Here is a 13,578-nt window from a genome sequence, read left to right on the forward strand (position 1 = left end):
TTGTGAAATAAATAACGGTGTACAGTTGAACAGACTTACAGATTTATATTCTATCCGTACAAGGAACTGTAATTTCTATCGTATAATACTACGTACTTGCACAATTGTATCTGATTGTAGGAGCGGTTGGAAAGATTCAATAAGCAGAGATGAATGAGTAGTACCAATGAGTAAAAGTGCTGTAAAATAACCAATTTTTTTAGTAATGATTATGGATTTTATTTTGGAATAATATTGATTTACTCAAAAATAATCTATTAAAAACTTTAGAATTGTTCTTAATAATTCTTAAATTATCTTTCGCTGTTATGATTTCTTGATTACCATCAACTGAATGAACTTTTGAGGGCTGAGTTTTTCTCACAATATTGAAGAAGATATAACATACAAATATACATAAATTGATAAAATCTTTATATTATTTAAAGCCACCAGACACGATTATATGAATGACAACGATTTTAATAATCTATTAACATAATTAATTCAATCAGTATAAAATGGATGAATATTGAATAGGTATACGAATCTATTTACGTATAAATAAAAGATTGTGACCTCTGCTAGATTATTATTTTTGTTCTCGTATAAAGTCATGAATAATTTAATATGTTTTTCCTACATTATACCCAGATAGATGTTATATAAAAAAGAACTCTAGTTAATTTTCTAATCTCCTATAGGTACTCTCACTCCAGACTGCTAGAGCATTCACGGATATTTTTATCGACGTTCTAAAACACGACGAAGATTCTTCCCCCATTCTCTATGAAGCATTCTGTATTCTGACTCTCTCTCTATCTTTCTTATAATTACAATACAATTCAGAATCTATTTGATATTTTCGTGTATGCTGACTGTATACGACTGAAGCCGTTAATCTGATTTTCTGGTTTTCAGATCTGGTGGTGACAACTAATAAATCATCTACCCATTATAAAGAGGGAAGTTTTTTTATTTGTTTGCTTGTAGGCTCAAATAGTACGTCTAGACTGATTTAAATGATTTTTCTCTAAGAGATGTAGCTTACATTATTAGTAAATCCTGCGTGAGTCCGGCCGGAGATAGGACGAGTGGTTAGTTCGAAAATAAATTAATAAGTACATCTATCAACTTTTTCGCATACCTTATATTCCTTCTGTTATGTAAATTATATTCATGAAATACCTCTGTATGTTTTCGTAGAAAGAAATTAATTAAGAAAACAAAGGTTTAATTTGAACGGAAACCAAAGCAACCATCGAGAGTTATGGGCGGTTCTCAAATAACTTACCATTAGAATGCCGATTCTTAGAAACAAACATGATTATAATATGATCGTAAAGTTGGTCTTTTATTGTTTATTTTAATTGCATTCTTCATTCATTCTTTTATAATACATTGTTATTCGTGTAACGAGTTCATAGAGCAATAAGCTAAATGTATTTAGCTTATTGCTTTATACATAGCCATATTGTTTTTTCTTTATATAATTTAATTGCCAATCGAAAAGTTGAGAGATTTTGTATTCTATTTGTGTAATATATATTGTGTAATAGAATACATAAAATTTCTCTACATAAATTTCTCGGCTCTACAATTAAAAGAAAATTCGGAAGTATTTCAAGTTGTCCGAAGCAAAACAGACAAAATTAATATTAATTTACACTTTTGCATGTTTTATTAATACAATCGTATATCTAGATAACATTTTTGCAAATCTAGCTATTTTTATAAACTAAGATCGAGTTTGATATAAAGAGCAAGGTCAAATTAGCCCAACAGTTCTTATAATAAAAGAAAAGACAAAAATAAATAGAGTCAATTGACTTACTATATTCTTGAAGAATAAAGAATCTAATTTCATTGTATTTAATCAATGGTTAGTGAGTTAAGTTTTACAAATTGTATATTTTTTCGATATTTTTATGTTTATCTCTACCTATAAATTTAAAAGAGAAAAATGTACTTGATAAAGGTTCGGACCTTCAAAGTCCGAAGTTCGCAAGTCCCTGAATTTCTGGATATACTGGTTTTATCATGATTTGCGCGACGCGGGAGATGTCTACATACATTGTAATTTTCTCATTTTATTTTGCACAAGTGCCTGGAATTCCTTTAACTATAACATCCAGAAAGTTCAATGTCGTCTTTTGAGGTAAAGACGTACTTATTTTATTTTTATTGTATTTATTACAAGTAGGTCAGCCATCATTCCTTGCAGGAATTCATAAACCAGTAACTTCTTACATCCCAAAATAATTGTTTATGCTACTGAAAAAATTGTTCCAAGATTATTTTGCGAGACAATATTACAGTCGAATAAATAATAAAATATACAAGATACAATACTTATTCAAATATGCAAGATCAATTTAACCTTTTACTCTTTTAGATTTGATGATTATTATAATTTAATTCAATTAATTAATTCGCCGACCCACTGACTCTACATTTTTATTTTAAAATTTATTGGTCTTCATTCTTAGTAATTAAACAATACGTTACAGAAACATCCATTTAATTAAAATCTAATTACTCTACAATGCTAGCAAAAAGTTTTAATTCGCATTATACTTTATGGTTCTACAAACCGTACACAATCTCGTAATCATAAAATGCCGGTATATTTACCTTGAAATATTTGCACGTATCACTTCACAAACACACAGCAAATATATTCAAATGAGAGTATATGCTTAATTTTTATTGCGCGATTTCGATTCGAACTCTCGTAAACCTCGCGAAGTTACCGTGGCGACGCACGTGCTCTCCCTCCGAAAGCTAGAATACAACTGGTTGATTATAATGTAAAATGTAAAGATAAGCTCTTCAGCCACCGTGTCATGTATGACGTAAGCGTTTTTCATAACAGCCTTAGCGGTTTTCCTTTGAATTACAGCGGCTATGGAGAACAGCTGTGGTTTCAATTTACCACGCGTTATAATTAATGGTTCTAAATTCTAATCGTTGGTGTTAAGTTGTTTTTTACAAACTATATCTTTTAAGTTATATTAAATAAGTTAAGTTTCAGTTCAGTTCAGGCTTTACAATTAATGACTCTGAGTACATACTGCATATTTTACAGTTACCAAAACACATACCTATTGTGTTATTTCATACATGTTTCTGTCAAATAAAAAATTCTTATCAGCGAAATACATTTCGTGTTAAAAACTAATAAAATATTAATTTGATAAATTTATCAGACGATTAAAAAATTGAATCAAAACAAAATAAAATCTGCAAAAATAGAATTACCTGCGTTAATCTCGTTACATAACGCTATATATAGAGCACGACTGATAAATGACTTATCAGACGATGTTCAATATCTTTTTGCGAAGGTCGTTACTATCTTCTTTATTTTTTTTATTTTTAATCCTTGTTATTATTAAACAGTAGGCTATCAATGCCTACGCATTGATAGTCGTCTACTTTAGAAATCATTGACTATGGAGTCAGAAGTAGTTAAAATCAGCTATGAAATAAGGCATCAATGTGGTATCAAAATAACTGAAGAAATGAAAAACTTTCTTCGTTTAGCGCTGAAGACGATTTTTTTTTAAATACCGTGGAGACTTTTTGGTCATAAAAGCTTATATTATTCATTTATTTTTCATGATTAAAGTATGCATGTTTAAGGCCCATAAATTCACAGGAGTTACTCTGAAGATCAAAATGATTTCTATTTTACGTGTTCTCTATTAAATCAATTATGTAAGTTAAAACGTTCGTTTTTAATCATTGTTATTTTATCAAAGAATGTACCGAAATGTTGGAATTTTTCTTTTATAAACGTTTTGGATTTTTTTATTAATTATTATTACGAAAATAATCATGATCTTCGATTATGGTTTTTGCTTCTACTGCAAAATAAATATGCATTAAGACTCCATACAAGGTAGGTAATAACAGTGACAATGTGATGTAACAAAAATTTGAAAACTCGTTCACAAACATTTTTCAAACAAGTTTGAAGGCCAGTTTTCTACATTTTATTTATATTTACATTAAGCTTTGACACTTGTACCACTGTACTGTACTTGTTCAAAATATGCGTAAGTTTACATATCAAACTCAAACTCAAAAACTTTAGTATTTATGAAGACGAGAATATATTAATCATATTATTAAATACAGGGATATAAATATATTCAAAGGATAATAATTCAATAAAAAATAACCACTGTGTAAAATGTAATTTTATAACGGAAAAGTCTTGTCTTGTTTTCCTTAAATCACTAATAGCGTCATATTGTTCAAATTACTAAATAATTCAAAAATGTTAATAATTACTATTTCATAATTATATAACAGAACGGTGTCCCGTGGTTTTACCCGCATTGCTCCGCAGTCCGCTCCCATTGGTCTTAGCGTAATGGTATACTTATAGCCACAGCTTATAGCCTTCCTCGATAAATGGAACATCTACGAGTGAAATATTTTATCAAATCGTACCGTGGTTCCTGAGATAAGCACTTTCAAGCAAACAAACTCTGTAGCTTTATTATATTAGTTTAGATGAAAATTCGGCAGAGATTTAAATACAATTTTTTCTATATATGTACTTAATATTATATTTTAATAAAACCTGTATAATCTATAAACTTAAATACCTTAAGAATTTGATTCACAATAGATATAGCTCCATCACATTTAAATATACAGTGTAAACTCTATATAACGTCACTTAAGGGACCGTGCATTTTTCGACGTTATAGAGAGTTGTCGTTAAATGGAGAGACAGGGAAAATTGCATGATTGGTCCCGAGACAGGAATATTATTTTGACATTGCCTATGAAACCATGTTATCATCGCTTGATCAAGGTCTTCATATTGAGGTTTCTTCAATTTTTTGGCAGATCGTCCATCTTCTTCGGCATGCAGAATTTTTTCTTTATTTTTCTACGACTGCATTTCTGAGAATCTTCGGTATGTCAGTAAAAAAGAATGTACACAACTACATTTTCATTGATTTCGGCAACTTAGTCAGTACAACCTAGTCCTAGTTCCTAGTGGTAATGTCTTATTGTGGTCGTTAATTAGAGTGAGCGTGATGCTATAGCATGGAGTGTATTATTGTATAGACAACAATATAAACCAACCAAAGTCGAGAAATCTTGACGTTATACGGAGTTTGACGTTAAATGGAGTGTCGTTATATAGAGTTTACACTGTAATACCGGATTAGTCGCTATTTATAAATTTATGAAGGAAATAAAATAAATTGTGCAGGAAAAAACTTATTTTGCTCGTCAACCTATATTCGTGTGCATAAATTGCGATTTTGGGCGTAAAATCAGAGGAAGGAAAAATATGTAATTGACAATACATATTTTTTAAATAATAGAAGACTAGCGACCCGTCCCGGCTTCGCACGGGTATAAAATAGATAGCCAGGCGGCCTGCCGGTACCGTCGCAAACGCTACGTGCCGCAATTTTTAAATCTGTAATATCTTCGAAAATATTCACTTAAATCATACGGTGTAAAGGGCCATATAGATCAATATTAAATGAACATTGTATTCAAGGTATTTATTTGGTTAAGGATTAATGCTGTATTGGTTAAAATCGCATCGAAAATTAGCCATTATTTGTCGTAAAAAGTAAATGACAAAAAAAAGTTATTGTGGGTTATCCATAAGAGATAGACATATACCGTATATCGTAGTGCGATCGCGTAATTGTGAAAATTGAATTGTGTGTACATTTGAATAATTAGACTAATCAACTTTCTTTTTCAATATTTGCACACCCAATCAATGGGTAGAATGTATTAGCCACATAATACTGTAATTAAAACATCTAAGTATAATTTGTAACTACATTCTTGCAAATAAATATAATTTGAATTTGAATTTGAATAAGTATATTTCAAACAAATTGTAAAAAATATTATGTAAATGTTTCATCCATATTACTATCAATTAAAAGTCCGTGGCTCTTATGATCTTATATTAATAATATATTATATAATAAACGGGAAAGTTCGTGAGGATATATACGTATGTAGTATGTACTACATAGATTTCCGCCCGATTTTCAAAGAAAAATCTGCATAGTTCCCGTTCCTGTGGGAATAAATAATAAATATTTTCTTTAAATAATAAATAATAACTTAATCTATGTCTTATTCTGGCTCTTCAGCTACATACATACCAAATTTCATTGTAATCGGTTCAGTAGTATTTCGTGAAAAACAAACATCCACAAACATCCATCCATCCTCACAAACTTTTGCATTTAATAGCTTAGTATGTATAATATTAGTAGGTTAGTAGGATGTTTTTTTCTTATTTTTCGGGAAAACCACTGAACAGATTTTGATAATACTCGGCAGTGAAGCGTAGGAACGAGAATAACATAAGAAATACGCGGGTTCGGTAGCGGCTGAAACCGCGCGGCACAGCTAGTTTTTTTTTATTATAAAAATGCTATTTAATTCAATTCTATGAAAGGGTTTTATAAACATTTTCTTATATTGAAAGAAATATATATTAAAAAATCATTTGAAGATTGAATAATCGATTATTTGGCCAAGTATAAATATTTATATAGCGTCATTAATAACTCAACGAAATTACGCACAAATACCGCAAGTATTTAAATAAACATTTGGTATTGTGGTGTTTATACGATTTACGATAAATTACGCATAAACAAAATAACTAAGGCAATCTTAGAGAACGAACCTTGTCACTTGACCAATATCAACAATGACGTTAATCAGAAGGTACTTGAGAGCATTACAATGCACACACTTGGCTCTTATTACAAGCTTACTAAACTTGGATCTTATAACATTTTAAGTCACTAACTCTCTATCCGCGGCTTCGCTCGCGTTATCTAAAGTTAACAAATAATTGTATACTATCCCTTCCTCAAGAACCACGGTAACCATTGCTGTTCAGATGAAGGAGCAGAATCGCTGCAGTTATAGTATTTCAGGACATCGCGAGTAGACTGACAGACGCGGCGGATGATTTAAGATTTTAAGATTTATGTAATCAAACTCAAACTCAAACATTTATTTATTCAATTAGACTTCTTCTAGAAGGAGTTTTGAATCGTCATTACATATTTTAACATTTACCTCTGATTCGGAAAACAGTATCCACGGAGAAGAACCGACAAGAAACTCCATAGTTGCTTTTTTAAATCATGTTAGTATTACAATTTTATTTTTACAAAATATGCGTCAGATGTAACAACATATCATAATAGGTATGCCAAAGAACTGTCCTGTAAATATTTAGCGTAATAAGATTTTTCTACGTAGCTTTTGGTCTTTGTTGACTATTTTTACGTTATGCGAGAAAATGTAATTACAACGTGTAAGTATACCAAACTTGCCATTGATTACATAAAGCTTTACTTTAAGATATCATATTAGATACTAGCTGTGCCCCGCAGTTTTACCCGCATTGCTCCGCTCCATTGGTCTTAAGCATGACGATATAATAAAGCCTGCCTTCCTCAATAAGTGGACTATCTAACACCGACATCATTTTTCAATTCGGAGCAGTAGTTCCTAAGATTAGCGCGTTCAAACAAACAATCAAACTATTCAGCGTTATAATATTGTTATCTTCTTATATATAAAATTCTCGTGTCAAAATGTTAGTCTGCATACTCCTCCGAAACGGGTGGAACGATTCTCATGACATTTTCTGTGCATATCGGGTAAGTCTGAGAATCGGCCAACATCTATTTTTCATATGTACCACGGGCGAAGCCGGGGCGGACCGCTAGTCTTATATATAAAATTCTCGTGTCACAATGTTAGTCTGCATACTCCTCCGAAACGGGTGGACCGATTCTCATGAAATTTTCTGTGCATATCGGGTAAGTCTGAGAATCGGCCAACATCTATTTTTCATATGTACCACGGGCGAAGCCGGGGCGGACCGCTAGTATTGTTATAGATGCCTAATGCATTGAAGGCGATCTCAAGAAAGAAAACATTCTTTTGACGCTTACACAATATGGAAATTACTTACACTATTAAATTATATGAAATTCCGAAACCCAAATTGACATACAAAAATGTTAAGATTCACATAACAATATTTATTATTTAGGTACCTGCTGCAACTTATACTTATTTACAAAAGGCATAATTTAAAAATTTAATGACATTTCCTAGAGAGAGCTAGCTATCTAGGCGTCCGAATGACAAATGTTTTAAAGCAATTTAAATTGTTTGAATAAATTAAGAAACTAATGTTTGAATTTAAATAAAATATCGAGGAAAATAATATTATCAGTGACAAATTATTTTGATTTGAAAAAAAAATCTGTGAGAGCAGATGAACTTGCGTCGGATTTAGATTTGCATTAGGCTATACACTTTTATGAATTATAAGAATATATTCTGATTTTATAGATAAATAAATTTTTTATTAAAAACCTAAGTCGAGAACCTTAACTGTCAATCCCTAAAAATAAATTTAAGTGCCTAGTTGCAAATTTGAATTTGCGTAAAAATATTATCTATTAAAACGTGAGTAGCGCCATCTATTGGTGAGTAGATATAATTAATTCATACCGTAATGGTTGTGCCATTCGTCAATAGATGGCGCTCTTTATTGTTTTCAGCGCCATCTATGCTGAAACTGTTTAGTTTATTTTTATACATTAAGATGGCAGTATAGGTTTATTTAAAAAAAAATACTTGTACGTACGTCATATTATTATAGATACTAAACAAATGGTGTTTTATTTTGTTGTTTTATTCGTTCTGCGTTGTATATTATTATTAGTCTGTGGTTCTGCTTATAATACGTAATTATAATTTCATAACACATGCAGTAAAAATTACCAATATTTCAGAGATTATTTTGAGACTATTTGAATGAATTTAAATTTACTATGAGATCCAGGATTCAATAATTACATTAGAAATTTTCATATTTGTATGAGAACTACATCACAACAGAATTTGAGTAAAAATAAAATTTAAAATCTTGTTTACACATACTATAAACAAAGTATCCTCAACCAAAACAGGTTCAGCAGCAGGAATGGAAAATGGAATTGACCTCAGTGTCAATGAGTCAGCTGATTCATTGTTGGACGCAAATTCATTTGGTTATGCAACGCGTCCTTCGTCCTGACTCCTGCCCCCGGCCACCAGTTAATGTATTGGGAATATGTCATTGTTATTTTAGGAGTAAATAAAACAATAATAAAATAAAATAATCTTTATTCGTCTTCATACCTTCATAATATCATTCTAAGTGGCAATATTGACTAATAGAAAGATGTAATAGAGATACTCTTAAACAATCTATGTTAATGAAATCAGAAAGGCTTCTATATAATAATAAATTAATAGTTATTTAAATAATCAAATAATATGATCGTTGTCCCGATGGAAAACAGAATTTCTTTAAGATTTGCTATTATATTTCTCACAAAATTTTAATGATAGAATTTGTTTATTTACTCATATACAATTTGGGAGCATACTCCAACTTCATGCCTGATGCCTATAAATAATAATTTAATATAAAATCAAATAGGTGTACAGTTATGTGTAGAATGTACTGTTGGTATTTTCCTGCCCATTTATTTGTATCCACAGAACATATAGTGTTTGTATCAATGCTTCACTCGTCCAAATACCTGGAAATTTAAACTTATTGAATCCTGTACGAATAATATATGGAATTGTATACAGTATATTTATATGTATTATATTTTATATTTATAAATACCAACTAAACCACATTTACTTCATCCTCATCTTGTTATTGCTAAGCATTATAATTTATAACTAAATCATTTGTGGGTTGTGTACCGAACCGCGACCGGTCATTTGATCGATGTGCGGCAAGCAATTAGCTGAAAGCTGTTTTGATTTATTTACAGAAGTTTTATAATACAACATATAGGTATGTACCTAATAATATTATAAAGAGGCAAAGTTCGTAATTATGTGTGTACGTTAGTTTGTTTAGCACATGTTTAAAGTACTTACGTTAAACATGTACTAAACTAATAATGTCTGAAAATACGAAATACCTTTAAAAATTCTTGCACCAGAAGAATGCCTAACTATCGTATTTTCGAGTGCAATAAGCTTTATAATTAGGGTTTTTTATGTTTTATGTAATACCAAGCAAGCTGGCTCGTCTGGTAAGCGATCACTGATACTCATGAACATTTGCAGAGGTGGAGCCTATAAATGCGGTATTTCCATTTCATCTCGGGCAAAGCCGGGACAAGTTAGCTAGTATTAAATAGAATGAATTAAAGCACAATATGATGGTTGCGTGGAATGTGATTCGGTTCCCGTGTGCCGCAGCAATCTGCATTAAATCGTGTTGAATAAGCATTGCAAATTTCAGGCTATCATACTAAAGTCGTATGCGGTAATCTAATTCTGTGTAGATATTTTGATGGTATATAAATTTAACTCTTAAACTCAAAAAAAAATGATAACAGATATCAATTATACATACATTACCTGTAAATATGGTTTCATTTTATACGATTTCAATAGCTTACTGAAATATTTAGGGAATATAATATTTCAAAAACTTATTCCAGTTACAAAATTTTAGAGATTGATAAAATTACGATAATAGTCGTCTTTCCCTATTTTATTTCCTGCAATGCAAACGACTCTCAGTAAGGTTTTACTTTCTCTACAAGAGTGCATCAAGTAATTGCTTCAAAGCTTGCGTTATCGTGGGCTGATCTTAATATTATATATTCTTCGTAAACCAGAATGTTCTGTGAGAAGCAATTGCGAAGACCCGTCTTACATTTGATCCTGTCTCTTAATATATTTTCCCTGAATTTTCTCTACGCAAAGGACAAGAATATATGCTGGAAAAATAAAGCAAAGCTTGCTTATTTAGTTAAGGTAACAGCAGATGCTAGGTAAATTTAGTACCTACAAATTGTAATTTCGGATACGTCAAAGAAATCAAAACATAATATAATTTCTTGAAAGCCTTGAGAATTTTACTTCTGAACCATTTATATATCACTATTACAGATATTAACATTTTTATTGTATTACGATGAATAGGATCGCAGCATTATTGAAAAATGTGACAAAACAAATTCTTGTGAGGCCTTCTTGAACTTTTAGTGACAAAGAGTTCTAAATTAATAATAAACCATACAAACATAATCATCTGTAAGTATATTTACATAATGATTAACCTATACTTTATTGAATTCATCATCTGACTAAAATAATTGTGCAAAGGTCAATGGCTTTAGTCATGATGTTTGTTTAAAAATTTGCATTTTTCCTTTGAAAATTACACATACACAAATAAGGAATTAGTCATTTACAATATCTTTGTTAAATTTAGAACAAGATGAGACGGTAAGTTATGCAATGTAAGAAATAGTGAAGAATCTTTAAAGTTGTTCTTTCAATTTAGATGTCACAATAGAGTAGCGCTTTTAGTTAGGATAGAATATTTAGATATTAGATAGAATAATTAGTATAGAATTAGTAAATACATATTATTTATAATATAAATCTCGTGTCACAATGTTTGTCCTCAATGGACTCCTAAACCACTTAACCGATTATAATAAAATTTGCACACCATGTGCAGTTCGATGCAACTTGAGAGATAGGATAGTTTAAATATGTAGGTACCACGGGTGAAGCCGGGGCGGACCACTAGTATTATTTATGTTTCAGGACTCCTACTATAACATTGAGAGATATAATATCGACTTATTCACTAACAAGCAAAGGTACAATTTAGTATTTACGTATTATATGCAGACGACGCGAATTGCAGGTATAGCATGGTAATAAGCAGCCTTTTCTCTGGTTGTTTTGAATACATCTCGTCATTATAACGAGAGCGCATCCATTTATTAAGCAATGCAAAATAACGACGTCATCGCTGTTTGAGTCATTTAACTTGAAACAAGTTCTGAGAAATGTTCCGTCACCAGGCGCCAAATAAATGCAAGGTGCAAGGATCCGCGAAAACCAGATGTTTGGAAGATTTTTTTCTGAAATAGTTCGGAAGTTTTTGTGGTATGGTTATTAAGAAGGGCAGGTATCATGTGTTGTAAATAACGCTACTGCAATTTGAAATTGAAAATGAGTTTTTTTTTGAGTGACGGTAAAAATTGGTTTCGTGACTCTGTGTTTTAAATTTCTATCAAACAACGTTTGAATTATTTTTCTTAAATGCAGTCTTATTTATTACGTATTTTCTAAATGAGAATAGTACGAGCCAGGGTTAGGTCAAAATAAAATTTGAAACCATTTCTTCAGTTTAAAGTTCCTCCATTTAATTCTAACTTTGTATCTATTTCTATTAGACCGCCAATCGCCATCGAGAACCTAGAACAAATGTTTACACTGCGAAACGGTAAACAAGTGCCAAATCAACTTGGTCTGTCCAACCTACGATCTTATATACAATTGGAAGGTCATCACATACTGGTTTATAGTACCCAGTTAAATTGGTCCTTCAAACCTTCAAACTATCATACAATTGAGAGGTCAACACATACTGGTTCTTCAATCGCGGGCCAAAACTACATATGAAATCCGGGTATGCAGTCTCTGCAACACGTTCAGGCAATAACAGATAATTTAATTCTGCAAAAATTCTTACACAAGTACGTGTTCGATTAGTATTCGCTTCGATTCTAGAAGGTTCTTATCATGCGGGTTGCATTGCTGCGGCGCCTCTAAAATATTCTAAGAACTTGTGAGTCAATCGTGAGAGCATACATCTCCTACATTAGTTATAATGTTTTAGATCGTCGTGGAAAATTTTTTAGAGAATCTATACTAATATTATAAAGCTGAAGAGTTTGTTTGTTTGTTTGAACGCGCTAATCTCAGGAACGATTTGAAAAATTATTGCGGTGTTAGATAGCCCATTTATCGAGGAGGGCTATAGGCTATATTATATCATCTCGCTAAGACCAACACGAGCGGAGCACTGCGGGTAAAACCGCGGAGCACAGCTAGTAAAATATATATCTACAAAATTTTACGTATAAACAGAAAGGTCAGCTCCGGTAGGTACACAGGTTAATGAAAACATAAATGGACTATATTATCTTTAAAAGATTTTGCCAAACAAATACCTGTTTTATTTATCAATAACGACACTTAACACATCATAAAAACAAATAAAACATTTGATAGCGCCATAAGCTAAAAAGGAGTTTGTTTAAGAATACCCAAGTTTTTAGTCTTACCGTTGAGGATATAAAATTTTATGTATGAGAAATGTTAATAATATATTATGTATTTATATTTAGCGTCATGACTCCACCCAGGCTGATCCAGGATAAAAGCGAAATAAAATATACTTAGTCCATTACTTCTAACAATAATAATTTAGCTTTCTATTAGTGACATGCTCATTAAAATCGGTTCAGTACTTTTTTAGCATATTCAATACATATTAACAAAATATATTTCCTTTTTATAAACGCAATTTATTAAAATAACTTTAATTTGCGTCCTCCTTTACCATACTAAATAAACAAATGAAATAACTTTCGCGTTGCGTATTAAGAAAGTGTATCACGTCTGAAATTGATTAAATACTTGGCCAGATCCGTGATAAGCTGTTTATTACAT

At 31.1% G+C, this 13,578-nt stretch overlaps 1 protein-coding gene across 1 annotated transcript in view; it reads right to left on the reverse strand.

The window, feature by feature from the left end:
- LOC149904348 (uncharacterized) overlaps positions 1 to 2,757 on the reverse strand; it is a 117,121-nt gene extending 114,364 nt beyond the window's left edge. Inside the window, exon 1 of the mRNA XM_090107311.1 lies at positions 2,614 to 2,757. The gene's annotated coding sequence lies outside the window, so the exon portion shown is untranslated. The remainder of the gene's footprint in view (positions 1 to 2,613) is intronic.
- Positions 2,758 to 13,578: the final 10,821 nt, after the last annotated feature.

The sequence above is a fragment of the Colias eurytheme genome, chromosome 11 (assembly GCF_061535395.1).
Source record: "Colias eurytheme isolate Ceu_HAF_F1 chromosome 11, ilColEury1 Martin Lab GWU primary, whole genome shotgun sequence".
In the NCBI taxonomy this organism is placed as follows: domain Eukaryota; kingdom Metazoa; phylum Arthropoda; class Insecta; order Lepidoptera; family Pieridae; genus Colias; species Colias eurytheme.